Source organism: Lynx canadensis, chromosome B2 (genome assembly GCF_007474595.2).
Source record: "Lynx canadensis isolate LIC74 chromosome B2, mLynCan4.pri.v2, whole genome shotgun sequence".
Taxonomy (NCBI): Eukaryota; Metazoa; Chordata; class Mammalia; order Carnivora; family Felidae; genus Lynx; species Lynx canadensis.
The window spans coordinates 32,317,720-32,333,236 of NC_044307.1; the positions used below are offsets into that span (position 1 = coordinate 32,317,720).

The 15,517-nt window shown below is 42.9% G+C and overlaps 1 non-coding gene across 1 annotated transcript; it reads left to right on the plus strand.

Moving 5' to 3' along the window:
* Positions 1 to 12,646: 12,646 nt before the first annotated feature.
* On the plus strand, positions 12,647 to 12,777 carry LOC115515161. The gene has a single exon (XR_003969213.1).
* The last annotated feature ends 2,740 nt before the right edge of the window (positions 12,778 to 15,517 follow it).

A 15,517-nucleotide genomic window follows, 5' to 3' on the forward strand; every position in this document is an offset into this window, starting at 1 on the left:
CCATTTGTACTCACATTCTATTGGCAAGAATTAAATAATGACCCTGCCTGGGCACAACAGGGCTAGAAAAAGGTATTTTAGCTGTGTGTTCAGGAAAATAGTGGTTTGGCAAACATGTGGCACTCTGGACCATCCTAGCTCTATTAACCACGATTATTGACACATTCGAACTTGTTTCTAATATTTTACTTATTTCAATATTTCTTTTTTTTAAGTTTCTTTTTTTAGTCTTCATCATCTTTAAAAAAGTGTTATCTAGGGGCGCCTGGGTGGCTCAGTCAGTTAAGTGTCCGACTTCAGCTCAGGTCATGATCTCGCGGTCTGTGAGTTAGAGCCCCACGTCGGGCTCTGTGCTGACCGCTCAGAGCCTGGAGCCTGCTTCGGATTCTGTGTCTCCTCCTCTCTCTGCCCCTCCCATGCTCATGCTCTGTCTCTCTGTCTCTCAATAATAAATAAACGTTAAAAAAAATAGATAAATAAATAAATAAATAAATACATAAATACATAAATAAAGTGTTATCTATACCTTACCTATCTTCCCTCTCACCAGATAAGAACTTTAGCATGCTTTCAAATTATTCATAGACTTCCTCTCTTCCTCACCAAGGTGTTTGATCAATGTTACTACTTCTGGTCCTTTTTGTGGTACCTCCTGACATTTTTTCTCTTATTGGAATAGAGAAACTTCACTTCTTCCAAAAATGCTTGAAGCATGAGCAGTTGTGTGGCAAATCTCCTGAAACTTTGTATGCTTGAGAATATTTTTATTATATCATCGCTTTTGAATAATGTTTAGCTATGTATTAAATTATAAGTTGGAAGATGTTTTTCTTTTATCCTTCTTTCTTTTTTTTTCAACTAAAACACACTTTTTTCCTCTTTGAAAGCCTTATGGGATACACAGGTTTAATGGAGCTGACCTCAGTTTTGTTCACACTGACTCCAATGAGTTGCATTCGGGTTTCCTATGCTTGACCTTGCTCAATTGCTACTGTTGCCCTTGGTCGGTTCTCTTTCAGGATCAAGGTGGGTGCTTTCATGTAAAATCTTAGTTTTAATTCCTCCTCTGGCAGTTCTTTCACAGATGCTTAGCTTTGCATAATTATACCCACAGTGGAACCAACATCATCACATCACCAAGATAAATCCTCCTACTCCAACATGATCTTCTGCTTGTTAACAAAATATTCCAAGGCAAGCCACAACAGATCCTAATGAACCATACAATATTGAATCCCATGAATAGGGAATGTTTTCAACATTAAAATTCCTAGGAGCTTAGGGGCACATGGGTGTCTCAGGCAATTGAACGTTCGACTCTTGATTTTGGCTCAGGTCATGATCCAGGGGTAGTAGGATCTCTCTCCCTCTGCCCTTCTCCCCTACTGGCACATTCTCTCTAAAATAAAAAATAAATAAATAACATAAATAACATAACAAATATAATATAAAAAATAAAATAAAATCCCTAGGAGTTTAAAGGGCTGGGATAAAATTAAAAAGAACCTTGCCCTTGGCAGGCTCACAGGGCTTAGGTCAGGCAGTCCTGGGCTCCAGCGGGTGTTTTCCTCTTTAATACCATCCCAACGTCTTTTTGCATCCAGTGTTTCAGTTAAGAATTCAGTCAATCTTTCTGTCTGGAAGCTTTTAGAATTTTCTCATTACCTTTGATCTTTTAAATTTTTGTTATATTGTATCTAAAAAGGGTTTTTCCTTCTCTTGCCATGGGATATTATGAATCCTCTGTAGATTTTCATTCTGAGATTCATCTCTTTATTTCTATAATACTTTCCTCCTCTCTGTTTTAATTTTTTCTTTTTTTTAATTTTTTATCTTTATTGATTTTTGAGAGAGAGAGACAGACAGACAGACAGAGTGCCAGCAGGGAGAAAGAGGGAGACACAGAATCGGAAGCAGACTCCAGGCTCCGAGCTGTCAGCACAGAGCAAGATGAGGGGCTCGGGGCTTGAACTCACAGACCAGAGATTGTAACCTGAGCCAAAGTCAGACACCCAACCCACCGAGCCACCCAGGCGTCCCTAATTTTTTTCTCTTCATGAAATTCCTATTGTCTCTATTTAGGCACTTCTCTCCCCAATCTCTTTTGACATCTCTATTTTTTTTCTTCTTTTTAAATTTTTTAATGTTTACTTATTTTTGAGAGAGAGAGATAGGGTATGAACAGGGAAGGGGCAGAGAGAGAGGGAAACAGAAGCAGTCTCCAGGCTCTGAGCTGCCAGCACGGACCCCAAAGTGGGGCTCAAACTCACGGACTGTGAGATCATGACCTGAGCTGAAGTCGGAAGCCTACCCAACTGAGCCACCCAGGCGTCCCATTGACATCTCTATTTTTAATTTTGTTTATTCTAGGAGAGTTTGTCAGTGTAGTCCTCCCACTTACTCATTTGTTTTTCCATTGTATGTCTCCACTATTTATTCCTGTTGGTGGGGGTTTTTTTTTTATTTTTTTTAACGTTTATTTATTTTTGAGACAGAGACAGAGCATGAACGGGGGAGGGTCAGAGAGAGGGAGACACAGAATCTGAAACAGGCTCCAGGCTCTGAGCTGTCAGCACAGAGCCGGACGCGGGGCTCGAACTCACGGACCGCGAGATCATGACCTGAGCCGAAGTCAGACGCTTACCCGACTGAGCCACCCAGGCGCCCCTGGTTAGTGGGGTTTTTATTTTGACTTTTACATTTGTTTTCATGCCTAGAACTTTTTATAGCTTTCCCTTATTCCCTATGTTTTTTCACATTATAATAGCGTTTCTTATTTTTTAATGCACTTTTCATGCTCATTTTATGTGGCTGTTCTATATTTTCTAATACTTCTTTAAGGACACATATGGGCCTGTTTGTTGTTTTTCTCCCAAAGGGAGGGAGTTATTATTTTGGACCGAGAGTGCCCATCTGTGTCAGTATCATGAATGTAAAGGGAGGGAAGGGCTGGAGTCCTAGGACAGCACAAAACCAATTACCACCCTTTTAATGTCACCTTGCTGGTGACAGTTCAGGTCAGGGCTTCAGGATAAAAAGTGCTGGAAGAGGCCAGTCCTCTCTCTTAGTGACCCAGCCCTGGGGCTGGTAGATAGAGTGCTAAAGAGTGAATGGCTATGGCATCAGGGGCACCTATTGTCCTGGCCCCTCCCCACCCCAGCAGGGATTTCAACCTAGACTTTCTCCCCAACCCTCTACAGCAGTATGAGCAATCAGGATCTCACCAATGTTTTTTGCATTGTGGGGCAAACAATAATTATTCAAGCCCAATGCTGGAGAAGAGCAAAAACAGTTTGCTTCTAATGAATCTTGTCACAACAAGCAACCCACCCTAAAACAATTGACAGTGTCATTAGGGATTCCCACTGGTTTCCCTCCACAGTTTCTCCAGGGTTGGTTTTTAAGAGTTGGGAGCCAAGAACACATGCAAATTTATCTTGGCAGGAAGCAGGTCTCTCCATTATTTTCCTATAATATTTATGTATGAATTACATCCCCTCATACAAAAATGTCAAAGGGTCGTGGTTCATTGACTCTTTGTTATATAACCCCCTCTCTTCCTGCAGATGCTAACACGGTATTAAATAAATGCTTGTCAAATGAACAAATAGATGACAACAAATAAAAATCAATGAGGTGAATACCAGTGGTCCTAGAGAGAGAGAGAGACATTCTAGTACTGGAAACAAATTCTGAAAATAAAAGACAGGGTTAACATCTGAGTAAAGTGTCTGCTCTTTGAATATGACATAAATTCAGTTACTCTAAATCATCTAACACATTGACTTTGAAGTAAACATAGTTGTGTCCATCATGTTCTCTGGAGTATAGGTTGAGGTAGGTGTTGGGAGATATTATTCATTGAACACATATTTATGGAACACCTACTGCGTCCTGGACAGAGGAAAGCAGGACATGGCCCCTTCCCTTAGGATTAGTGCTGGCCTATATAGTCAACACCGCCATGTGTGGTCATTGAGCACTTGCAATATGGCTAGTCCTGAGATATACTATAAATAGAAAACCACAAGGGGCATCTGGGTGGCTCAGTCCATTGAGCGTCCGACTTCGGCTCAGGTCATGATCTCACGGTCTGTGGTTTGGAGCCCTGCATCGGGCTCTGTGCTGACAGCTCAGAGCCTGGAGCCTGCTTCGGATTCTGTGTCTCCCTCTCTCTGCCCCTCCCCCACTCATGCTCGCGCGCGCATTCTCTCTCTCTCTCTCTCTCTCTCTCTGTCAAAAATTAATAAAATTAAAAAAAAAGAAAACCACTGAATTTCAAAGACTTTGTAAAAAAAATGTATGTATTATATATTTAAAATTATATATAACGGAGAATCTGGGTGACACAGTAGGTTAAGCATCCGACTTTGGCTCAGGTCATGGTCTCACAGTCCATGAGTTAGAGCCCTGCACCGGGGTCTGTGCTGGCAGCTCAGAGCCTGGAGCCTGCTTCAGATTCTGTCTCTCCGTCTCTCTCTCTCTGCCCTTCCCCCATCGCGCGCGCGCGCTCTCTCTCTCTCTCTCATAAATAAACATTAAAGAAAATTTAATTATATATAAGTAATATAATCTCATTATTAGTTTTTATATTAATGTTTAATTGGCAATATTTTAAATATGTTTTATATATGTGTGTATATTTCATGTGTATTTTTGAGAGAGTGCAAGTCGGGGAGGGGCAGAGAGAAGGGGACAGAGGATCCGAAGAGGGCTCTGCGCTCACAGCAGAGAGCCCAATGCGGGGCTTGAACTCACAAACCGGGAGATCATGACCTGAGCCGAAGTCAGCCCCTCTGAGCCGCTCAGTCAGCGGACTGAGCCACCCGGTGTCCCTACAATATATTATTAATTTCATTCTTTCTTATTACCTTTTTAAAGTGGCTCCTAGAAAATATGATATTGAATACATAACTCCTTATATTTTTACCGGACAGTGCTGCTCTGGTTACTCATGGTTGGCTACCAGTTAGCCATTCAATTAATTATTTTCTTAGATTCTTCCATTTCAGCAGCTTCCTTGCCAGGGGCTGGGGGTCCTTTCCTGTGACCACCCAGAGATTCCACCAGAGGGCGATCTTACTTTTCACTGTTTCAATTTTGGACCTTAGATCTATTTTATGTATGTATATATGTATTTAACTACCTTTGGTCTGTTTTGCTTCAGGCACCATGCTACGCTCTGGGACCACAATTACGGTTCCTGTCATCCCAGCTATTTCAATTTATCAAGAAGTCAACTAATTATGATGTGGAAAGCAAGAAAAATCAAAGCCATTATATTAATGTGCAACATGAATGTTCATATGGTCTTCAACTTTCTGGGGTGATCCTTTCTTAGTAATTAATTAAGTAGTTCCGACCCAGACAATTTCAGGATTTCAAGCGGTCTAGTTCTCTCCCCAGAGTTTCCTGGACAGAGAAGTGACACAAGTGTGTGCTTCCAACATGCCAGGTCCTCGGTGCCTCTTGCTCCAACCTCCTGCTCCGGGCACACTGTACCAGTCATTTTGAGGCTGCTCCCTACCATAGCTGGTCTCTTGGTGGCCATGTTTTCAGGCTCTGAACTTCTGTCATGTTGCTGGAAGCTGCTTGCTTCGCCAAGAACTTATCCCTCCCATTCCCTGACTTTTCTAAATCCCAGAACCCCAACCTCTTATCCCCTGGGAAGAAATTGAAAATTTTAAGCCCAAATCACTCTTCTTTTGTATCTGTAGATAGTTCAAAATATAAAATTAAAACTCATATGTGAAAAAAAAATTAAATACAGATATAGATATAGATTTCTTTCACCATTGATTATGCTGTTAGGTGTGGGACTCATGGCTTTTATTATGTTGGGGTCATTTCCTTCTACTTTGAGTTTGTTGAGTGTTTTCACCATAAAAGAGTGTGAAAATTTTGTCAAATGCTTTTTTGCATCAATTGAAATGATCATTTGGGTTTTTTCCTCCATTCTGTTAATGTCGTATATAACATTGATTAATTTTTATATGTTGAACCATGGTTGCATACCAAGAATAATTCCTAATTGGAGTGTAATTCTTTTCATATACTGCTGGATTCAGTTTGCTAGTATTTTGATGAGGATTTTTGCATCGATATTCATAAGGGATATTGGTCTTTAGTTTTCTTTTCTTGTAGTGCCTTTGTCTGGCTTTGGTATCAGGACAATAAGAGCTTCATTGAATAAGTTAGGATGTGTTCCCTCCTTTTCAATTCTTTTTTAGTTCTTTTTTTTTTTTAATGTTTATTTATTTTTGAGAGAAAGAGACAGAGACAGAGACAGAGTGTGAGTGGGGGAGGGCAGATAGAGAGGGAGACACAGAATCTGAAGAAGGCTCCAAGCTGTCAGCACAGAGCCCGATGCTGGGCTGGAACTCACAAACTGCAAGATCATGACCTGAGCCGAAGTCAGACGCTCAGCCAACTGAGCCACCCAAGCACCCTGCTCCTTTTCAATTCCTTGAGGAGGATTCATATTAGTTCTTTACAGTTAAGTGGGATTCACCAGTGAAGAGCAGCTTTCCTTTGTCCAAAGGTTCTTTCTACTGACTTAACCTTACTATAGTTCTACTCAGATTTTCTATTTCTTGTTGATTCGCTTTAGCTAGGTTTGTGTTCCTAGGTGTTTGTCCATTCCATCCAGGTTATCTAATTTTTAGTCATCCAATTGTTCATGACATTCTCTTTTAATCTTTTTTGTTTCTGTGGAATCAGTAGTAATGGTTTCTTAATCTTTTTGAAGACACAATGTTTGGTTTTATTTATTTTCAGTATATTTGTCTATTCTCTATTTTCTTTATCTCTGATTTAATCTTTATTGTTTCCTTCCATCTGCCAGCTTTGGGTTGTTTGTTCTTCTCTTGCTAGTTCCTAAGGTTGTGAAGTAGGTGATTGGTTTGAAGTCTCCCTTTTTTTTTTTAATTTTTTTAATGTTTTATTTATTTTTGAGACAGAGAGAGACAGAGCATGAGCAGGAGAGGGGCAGAGAGAGAGGGAGACACAGAATCCAAAACAGGCTCCAGGCTCTGAGCTGTCAGCACAGGGCCCGACGCGGGGCTTGAACTCACAGACCACGAGATCATGACCTGAGCCAAAGTCGGACGCTCAACCGACTGAGCCACCCAGGGGCCCCTGAAGTCTCCCTTTTTAATGTAAGTGTTTACAGATATAAATTTCCCCCTTACTGCTGTTCTTACGTATGTTGCACTGTATGTTGTGTATTAGTTTTTGTTCATCTAAGTATCTCCTAATTTCCCTTGTGATTTCTTCTTTGATCCACTAATTGTTTGCGTGTTTTAGTTAACTTCCACAAATTTGTGACTTTTCCAGTTTGCCTTCTATCGTCTCTAAATGATATTTTAAATCAATGCATTACATTTTTAAAAATATTCTGCTGGTATTTAGGTTAAATGCTACCTGGAGGTTGTGATTATTTTCATGGATCAAGGTACATTCCACACTTTTGAGGTCAAGTCTCTCTACAGCAGCACTTGAAAAATGAAAAGATATGTTGGGGCGCCTGGGTGGCTCAGTCAGTTAAGCAGCTGACTTTAGCTCAAGTCATGATCTCACAGTTTGTGAGTTCAAGCCCTGCATCAGGCTTTGTGCTAACAGCTCAGAGCCTGGAGTCTGCTTCAGATTCTATGTCTCCCTCTCTCTGTTCCTCCCCCACCCCTCAAAAATAAATAAACATTTAAAAAAATTTTTTTAAGAAAAGTGAAAAGATATGTTAACTTGCAAGCTAAGAGGCCTTTCTTACACCAGGCTTTAAGAAAGCTTTACGAAATTTACTTCTACATTTCCAGCAGCAACACACACAAAAAAACAGAGGTATATTTAAGATATAATATTGGCACAGAAGAGAGAGAAGCTCACTGTGGAAAAGAGAAAGAAATAGGCAAGGCTTCCCGGAGGAGGTGACGTGAGCCAAGACTGTAAACCCGCACAGCAGGAAGGCAGTCAGAACAGCATTATTCTCCATTTCCCCAACTCTTTCTGTCCTGCTATGCCTTCTTCTGAGGCCTTTTCCCACTAGTGGGATTCTGCTTCTCCCTGGATCCGACAGGAAATATCACCTCCCCCTTCCTCCTCCAGCTGCCAGCAGAATTGATTGCTTTCTCCTTAGTATGACCATTGCTCTCTAAAGATCACTGAATCTCCTTTAGCATTGAGCCACATTTTATATATTTATGTATCTGTATGCGTGTTTATTTACTTAACTTTCTTCTGTTCCCTGTGAAGGCCCTGTTGTTTAAAGGTAGAAAGAACTTCAGAAATCATTGAGTTAAGTCCTCTCCTTTTTATAAGTGAGAACACCAAGGCCTAGAAAGCTTCTGTGACTAAGGTCACCTAACTCACTATTTTAAAAGATAGTTTTTAAAAATCCAGCCCTGAGGTGAGACTTTGAGAAGGATAGCTAGAACCGTGCACATTAATATAACATGCTGTCAAAAGTTCGAAATAGCCAAGATAAAAACCAATGAATCACTAAAGTAATTAGTAAAAATGTATTGTGCACACACCAAAAATACAGTTTGCAGACCAGGAGCTCTCAGACCAGAGCATGTAAAGAGTCTCGGGGGTATATTGTTATAAGGCAGCTTCTGCCGTGAGAAAGCAGTGACTGTTTATTCTTCACAAATTGGCTACAATATCAGAATTTTCAGGGGTTCCCTCATATCAACCTTGGGACACAGCTCAAGTTTTGCTTATTATTTCCGAAAGCACAAGCCAGAAAGATCCAGGTCAAGTTAGCCTTGCAAAATAAGCTAAATTAAGCTTTGTATGATCAAACTGGTTTGTCAGTTTATAATTTTCAAGGCTGGCCTCCGTTCGGCTTTGATTTCCACAGGCCATCTCTCAATAAATGCAAGACAGACGCTGCGGAAGCTCAAGGAATACAAAGCAGCGCAATCTAGTCGGCACTAGGACCCCGGGGGCGCCGGGTCAGCGCTCTCCGCCGGCGGGAGGTGGCGCGGGTTTGAGGTCGGGCGGGAGCTGGGAGCCAGGGGTTGGGGGAGGCCGGAGGACGGGGAACGGCGGTCCTGACCGCCCTGGTCCGCCCCGGGGGGTCGTCGGGTTTTCGGGGAGTGGGGCCGGGCGCCCCCAGCTCTGCGCCTCTGCTGCTCGCAGCGCACTTCCTGTCGCGGGGACGCCGAGGGCGCCGGCCGTCTCCCGGGGCGCGGCGTCTGGACGGGCAGGTCGTAGCCGGGAGACTACGTAGGGCCGTAGGGCGCGCTTCCGCGGGGAACCGGGGAAGGACACGCCGGTGACCGAGCTGGTGCTACTGAGAGGCCTGGAACGGAGCGAAGCGGGTCCCGGCGCGGACGTGGGCCGAGGGGCGGGGCGTGCAGACCGTGTGTGCAGGAGCGTACGGGCTCCTTCGGGCTGTTGCTGGTGGCGGGAAGGGGGCTTTGGGGCTGCGGTTGAGGGACAGGGGGCCAGGTCTGGAACGCGAGGGCTGGGCCAGGAGGGGCTGGGCAGGAGACAAGAGAAAGCGAGGTCCTCGGGCCTCGCAGACCTGCACCTGGCTGGCCGTGGGGGCGAGAGGAACAGAGGAGGCAGGGGGTGCAGGCGTGGCCTGTGGGACTGGCAGGTGCTGACCCGGCCTCCAAGCACAGCACCGCCTCCAGGCGCTGTAGGAAGAAACGCTGGTGGGGAAAGACCTTTGGGTCTGAGACGCTTGAGGGACACAGGTGAACAGTTACTATAAAATAGGGTCTGGAGCCGATGAGAAGGCTCTGGCTTTCGTGAGATCATCGAGGAGAGCGGATCCTGGGAGAGGAGAGCAAAGGACTGGCCCTCAGAAACCTAGACAGTTGTGATGTTGGCTAACAGACAAAAGCCTGGGAAAGAAACCAGAAAATGAAGAGCAGGTATTAGGAGAGTCGGACAGAGAAGTGTGCCAGAAGCTGAGGTCGAGAGGGTGACTAAACCAATGGGAACAATGACTTGGGAAGATGAAGTGAAGACAGGTTGAAATGTGGGTTGGGAAATCAGGGAGACTTGGGGAGAGCAGGCTGGCTGCAGCACCGGGAGCAGGAGCTGAGAAGTAAGGCGGGTGAGTGTGGAGCCTAAGATCTATGGGGGCTGAGATGGCATTTTAGTTGTCTTTGATTTCCCATCGCCGGGCATAGAGTAGCGTTGGGGCTCAATGGTGCTGTTCTTTAAGGAATCAGTATACAGAGAAGAGAGCTGAGCTTCTTTCTGGCAACTTGTGCAGAGGAAGAGACCAGCGAGCATAGCATTGAGGAGTGGAGGAGTGAGCTGTGAACAAAAACAAGGACTCTTGTCACAGAGACAAAGGAAAGGGTGAAGGGTGAGAGAAGGGGCTGGTTGTGGGTGTCCCCAGCTTTTGTTTCTTCTTGGGAAAGTGGAAGACAAGGTCATCTGCTGAGAATGAGATAGTGGACAAATCGGGTGGGAATTAAGACAGTGACATCTTTTTTTTTAGTTTTAGTTTGTTTTTTTTTAACTTTTGAGAGACAGAGCCCCCTGGGCGAGGGGCAGAGAGAGAGAGAGAGGGAAACACGGAATGTGAAGCAGGCCCCAGGCTCTGTGCTGTCAGCACAGAGCCCAACGCGCGGGGTTTGAACTCATTGACGGTAACATCACGACCCGAGCCGAAATCGGACACTTAACCAACTGAGCCGCTCAGGTGCCCCAAGAGAGTGACATCTTTTAAAACTCAAGTTGTTGGGGTGCCTGGGTGGCTCAGTTGGTTAAGCAGCCGACTTCGGCTCGGGTCATGATCTCATGCTCCGTGTGTTCGAGCCCCGCGTCAGGCTCTGTGCTGACAGCTCAGAGCCTGGAGCCTGCTTCTGATTCTGTGTCTCCCTCTCTCTGCCCCTCCCCCATTCGCGCTCTGTCTCTCTCTGCCTTTCAGAAATGAATAAATGTTTAAAAAATAATAATAATTAAATAAATAAATAAATAAATAAATAAATAAATAAAACTCAAGTTGCTGGAGCACCTGGATGGCTCAGTAGGTTGAGCCTCCGACTTTGGTTCGGGTCATGACCTTGCGGTTCGTGAGTTCAAGCCCCACATCAGGCTCACTGCTGTCAGCCTGTAGCCTGTCAGCGCAGAGCCCACTTCAAATCCTCTGTCCCCGTCTCCCTGCCCCTCCCCAGCTTGCACGCTTCCAAAAACGAAATAAATAAATTTTTAAAAAGGCAAGTTGCCGAGTTAATTAGGTGGGAGAAATGCCCAAAGACAAGAAATAGGAATGGTAAGTTATTGAGGGCCTCATACAGACTTTGTAGGGTTGCAGATCTGCTGAATGGCATCATTTTCTCTAGCAATGATCAGCTGCCAGATAGCAGAGAGTGCTGGATGCCAGCCTAAGGAGTTTGGGTTTATCTTCAAAGGGCCCCAAGCCCTGCTCACCAGAATCTCCTAGAAATCTTCCCTAAAGCACAGATTCCCCAGACTCTCTGCCCAGAGACCCAGATTCAGTGGGTGGTGAGGTCTGGAAATATGTATTTTTAATTAGCTCTCTACTGACTCCCATGTAGCCAATTAAGTGATGGCAGACCCTGAAGATTTTTTTTTCAGTTTTATTGAGGTATAGTTGACAAATAGGAATTATATATATTTAAGGTGTTCAACTTGATGTTTTGATGTATGTATGCATTGTGAAGTGATCGCTACAATCAAGCTAATTAGCATATTCATCACCTCACGTGGTAGCCATTGTCTTTCTGTGTATGCGCACGCACGTTTGTGTGTGTGTGTGTGTGTGTTGAGAACATGAGATCTACCCTCAACAAATTTCAAGTATGCAATACGGTATTGTTAACTGCAATCACCATGCTGTACATAAGATCTCCAGAACCTATTCATCTTGGATAACTGAAAATGTATACGCTTTGACCAATATCTCCCCGTTTCCACCTCCCCTTAGCCCCTAATTACCACCATTCTTCTCTCTGCCTCCATGAATTTCACTTAGATCCCACATGTAGTATTTGTCTTTCGGTGTCTGCCTTATTTTACTTAGCATAGTGTTAGCCATATAGCTAATTTAGCATGTGTATTATGCATAATAATATATATATACAATATATGTGTTCCTACATACATACAATAGATATATGCTCAGAAGTGAGGTTATTAGATCATATGGTAGTTCTATTTTTAATTTTTTGAGGACACTCCGTACTGTTTTCCATAATGGCTGTGTCAATTTCCACTTCCACTACCAGTGTACAAGAACTGCCTTTTGTCCACATCCTTGGCAACACGTATCTTTTGTCTTTTGATAATAGCCCTTCTAACAGGTATGAGGTATCTCTTCTCGTTGTGAAGGAGCTTTCCCCCGATGTTTTCTTCTGGGATTTTATGGTTTCAAGCCTACGTTTAAGTCTCTAATACATTTTGAGCTGATTTACATATATGGTGTGAGACAAGGGCCCAGTTTCATTTTTCTGCATATACGAACCCAATTTTCCCTACAATATTTATTGAAGAGACTCTCCTTTCCCCATTGCATGTTTTTGAAACTCCTCTTGAAGACCAATTGACCATAGATGCGCTGATTTATTTCTGGGCCCTCTATTCTGTTCCATTTGCCTATATGTCAGTTTTTATACCAGTACCATACTGTTTTCGATTACTTTGTAATATATTTTGACATTAGGGCCTCTCTCCCATGGGGCTGCGGGGGGCCCCTTTTCTCCTTGGCCAGGTCTGGAGGGCAAGATCAGCCCTTGAAGGTCATTGTCAGGACTGCCACAAGCTGGCAGCCTTGTTTTCCTGCCTCAGACATCTGTGGTTGCTGGGAGCCCTCACTTGGTCTATACCAGGCATGCCAACCCCATAGCCAGACTAGGGTCTGAAGTGGCAACACTGGTCATGGGGCCTACAGCTCTCCTCAGATAGTGCTAGGTTCTCATGGGCTGAACCTGGCCTGTGTTGCCCCAAAAGTAGCTTGGCCCCTTGTCTGCCCCATAGGCAACACCTAACAAACACCTAAACAGGTAGTGATCTACAACAAAGATCCCTGTGAGGGAGTGGGGCCTCTCACCTCCTGCTCTCCTACTAAACAACTGCTTTGGCCCCGGGGGATATTACTGGGAGAGGAGAGGGTGCCCACAAGTGAGGACTTCTGTTGTAGAAGGGGCATCTGAGGCCACCTAACTCAGAGAGGATCACCATTTTTCCCTATGTGGATTAGCTTGGGTGCCAGCCAGGCCACTCCATCCACCCACTCAGAGCTGTGTCTCCTGCCATAGGGTCCTGTACAGGATTGTGAGAAGCGGGGTGGTGAGGAAGAGCCCTGAGTGAGTGCTGGAGAATAAGGAGCAACACAAGCGTCAGGGCAAGGAGGTCAGACCTGGCACTCAGTACACCGGCCATAAGCACGAGCACCACTTGCAAGCAGTTGCCTCTATCTAATCGGACAGCTCGGGCTCCACACAGTTGCAAGTGGGAAGTTTTATGTGTTGAAGTGCCTACTTCATCAACTAACAAAATAATGTTTTAGAAACATTTAGAACTAACAAAAGTTCTGAAAGCATCTTACTGTGTTCTAAAAGCAATAAACCACTTTCTGTGGAAAAAAAATTAGGAAATGTGATGCCTCCAGATTTGTTCTTGCTCAGATTTGTTTTGGCTATTTCGGGTCTTCTGTGTTTCCTGTGATTAAGATTATTTTTTTTATTTCTATAAAGAATTCCATTGGGATTTTGGCAGGAATTGCATTGAATCTGTAAATCACCTTGAGCAGTGTGGACATTTTAACAATATCCTTCCAGTCCATGAGTACTGAGGTCTTTTCATTTATTTGTGTCTATTTGGATTTCCTTCACCAATGTTTTATAATTTTTGGTGTACAAATTTTTCATCTTTTTGGTTAAGTTTATTCCTAGGTATTTTAGTTTTCTTTTGTTGCCATGTGATTGTTTCCTTAATTTTCTTTTCAGATAGTTCTTGTTAGTATATACAAACACCACTGATTTTCATATGTTGATTTTGTGTCCTGGAACTTTACTAGATTTTTTTATTAGTTCTAACAGTTTTGTTGTTGTTTAATCCTTGGAGTTTTCTACATATATAATCATGTCATCTACAAACAAAGATAAATTCAGTTCTTCCTTTCTGTTTTGGATGCCTTTCATTTCTTTTTCTTGTCTAATTGCTCTGGCTAGGATTTCCAGTACTATGTTGAAGAGAAGTGGCAAGAGTTGGCATTGTTTCCTTATACCAGATCTTAAAAGATTTCAGAGGTTCCTCATTGATTATGGGGTAGGTTGTGGGCTTTTAATATATGGCCTTTTTTGTGTTGAGGTAAGTTCCTCTACCTTTATTTTGTTGATAGCATTTATCCCAAATGGATGTTGTCAAATGCTTTTTCTGTGTCTGTTCATCTATCATGTGATAATTGTGTTTATCTTTCATTCTTTTTTTAATGTTTATCTTTGAGAGAGAGAGACAGAAAGAGTGTGCGTGAGGGAGGGGCAGAGAGAGAGAGGAAGACACAGAATCTGAAGCAGGCTCCAGGCTCTGAGCTGTCAGCACAGAGCCCAACACGGACTGTGAGATCATGACCTGAGCCAAAGTCGGACGCTTAACCAACTGAGCCACCCAGGCACCCCTCTTTCATTCTGTTAATATGGTGTGTCACATTGATTGATTTGCCAATATTGAACCATCTTTCCATCCCACAGATAAATCCCACTTGGTCATGGTGCGTAATCCTTTTAATGTGCTGTTGAATTGGTTTACTAATATTCTATTGAGAATGTTAACATCTGTGTTCATTAGGCATACTGGCCTGTGGTTTTCTTTTCTTGCGTTGTCTTCATCTGAATTTGGTATCAGGGTGATGCTGGGCTCATAAGTGGTTTGGAAATGTTCCCTCCTCTATTTTTTGGAAGAGCTTTAGAAGGATTGGTACTAATTCTTCTTTGAGTGTTTGATAAAATTCACCCATGAAGCCATCTGGTCCCAGGCTTTTCTTTGTTGGGAGGTTTTTAATTATTACTTCAGTTTTCTAATTTTTTATTGGTCTTTTCAGGCTTTATTTCTTCTTGATTCTATCTTGTTATTATCTAGGAGATTTTCCATTTCTTCCAGCCTACCCGATTTTTTGGCATGTAATTGTTCATAAAGTTCCCTATGATCTTGTTTATTTCTATGGCATCCATTTAATGTTTCCTCTTTCACTCTGATTTTATTTATTTCAGTCTTTTCTCTTTTTTCTTAGTCTACTAAGAGCTTACCCATTTTTTTAATCTTTTCAAAAAACCAACTCTCAGTTTTGTTGATACCATCTATTCTTCTATTCTCTATTTGGTTTGTTTCTGCTCTAATCTTTATTTCTTTCTTTCTGCTAACTTGGAGTTTAGTTTGTTTTTTTCTAGTTCCTTGAGGTGTAAACTTAGGTTGTTTACTTGAGATCTTACTTCTCCTTTTTTTCTTTTTTCTTTTTCTTTTTTTCGCTAAAAATTTCCTTCTTAGTACTACTTTTGCTGCATCCCATAAGTTTTAGTATGTTGTGTTTTTATTT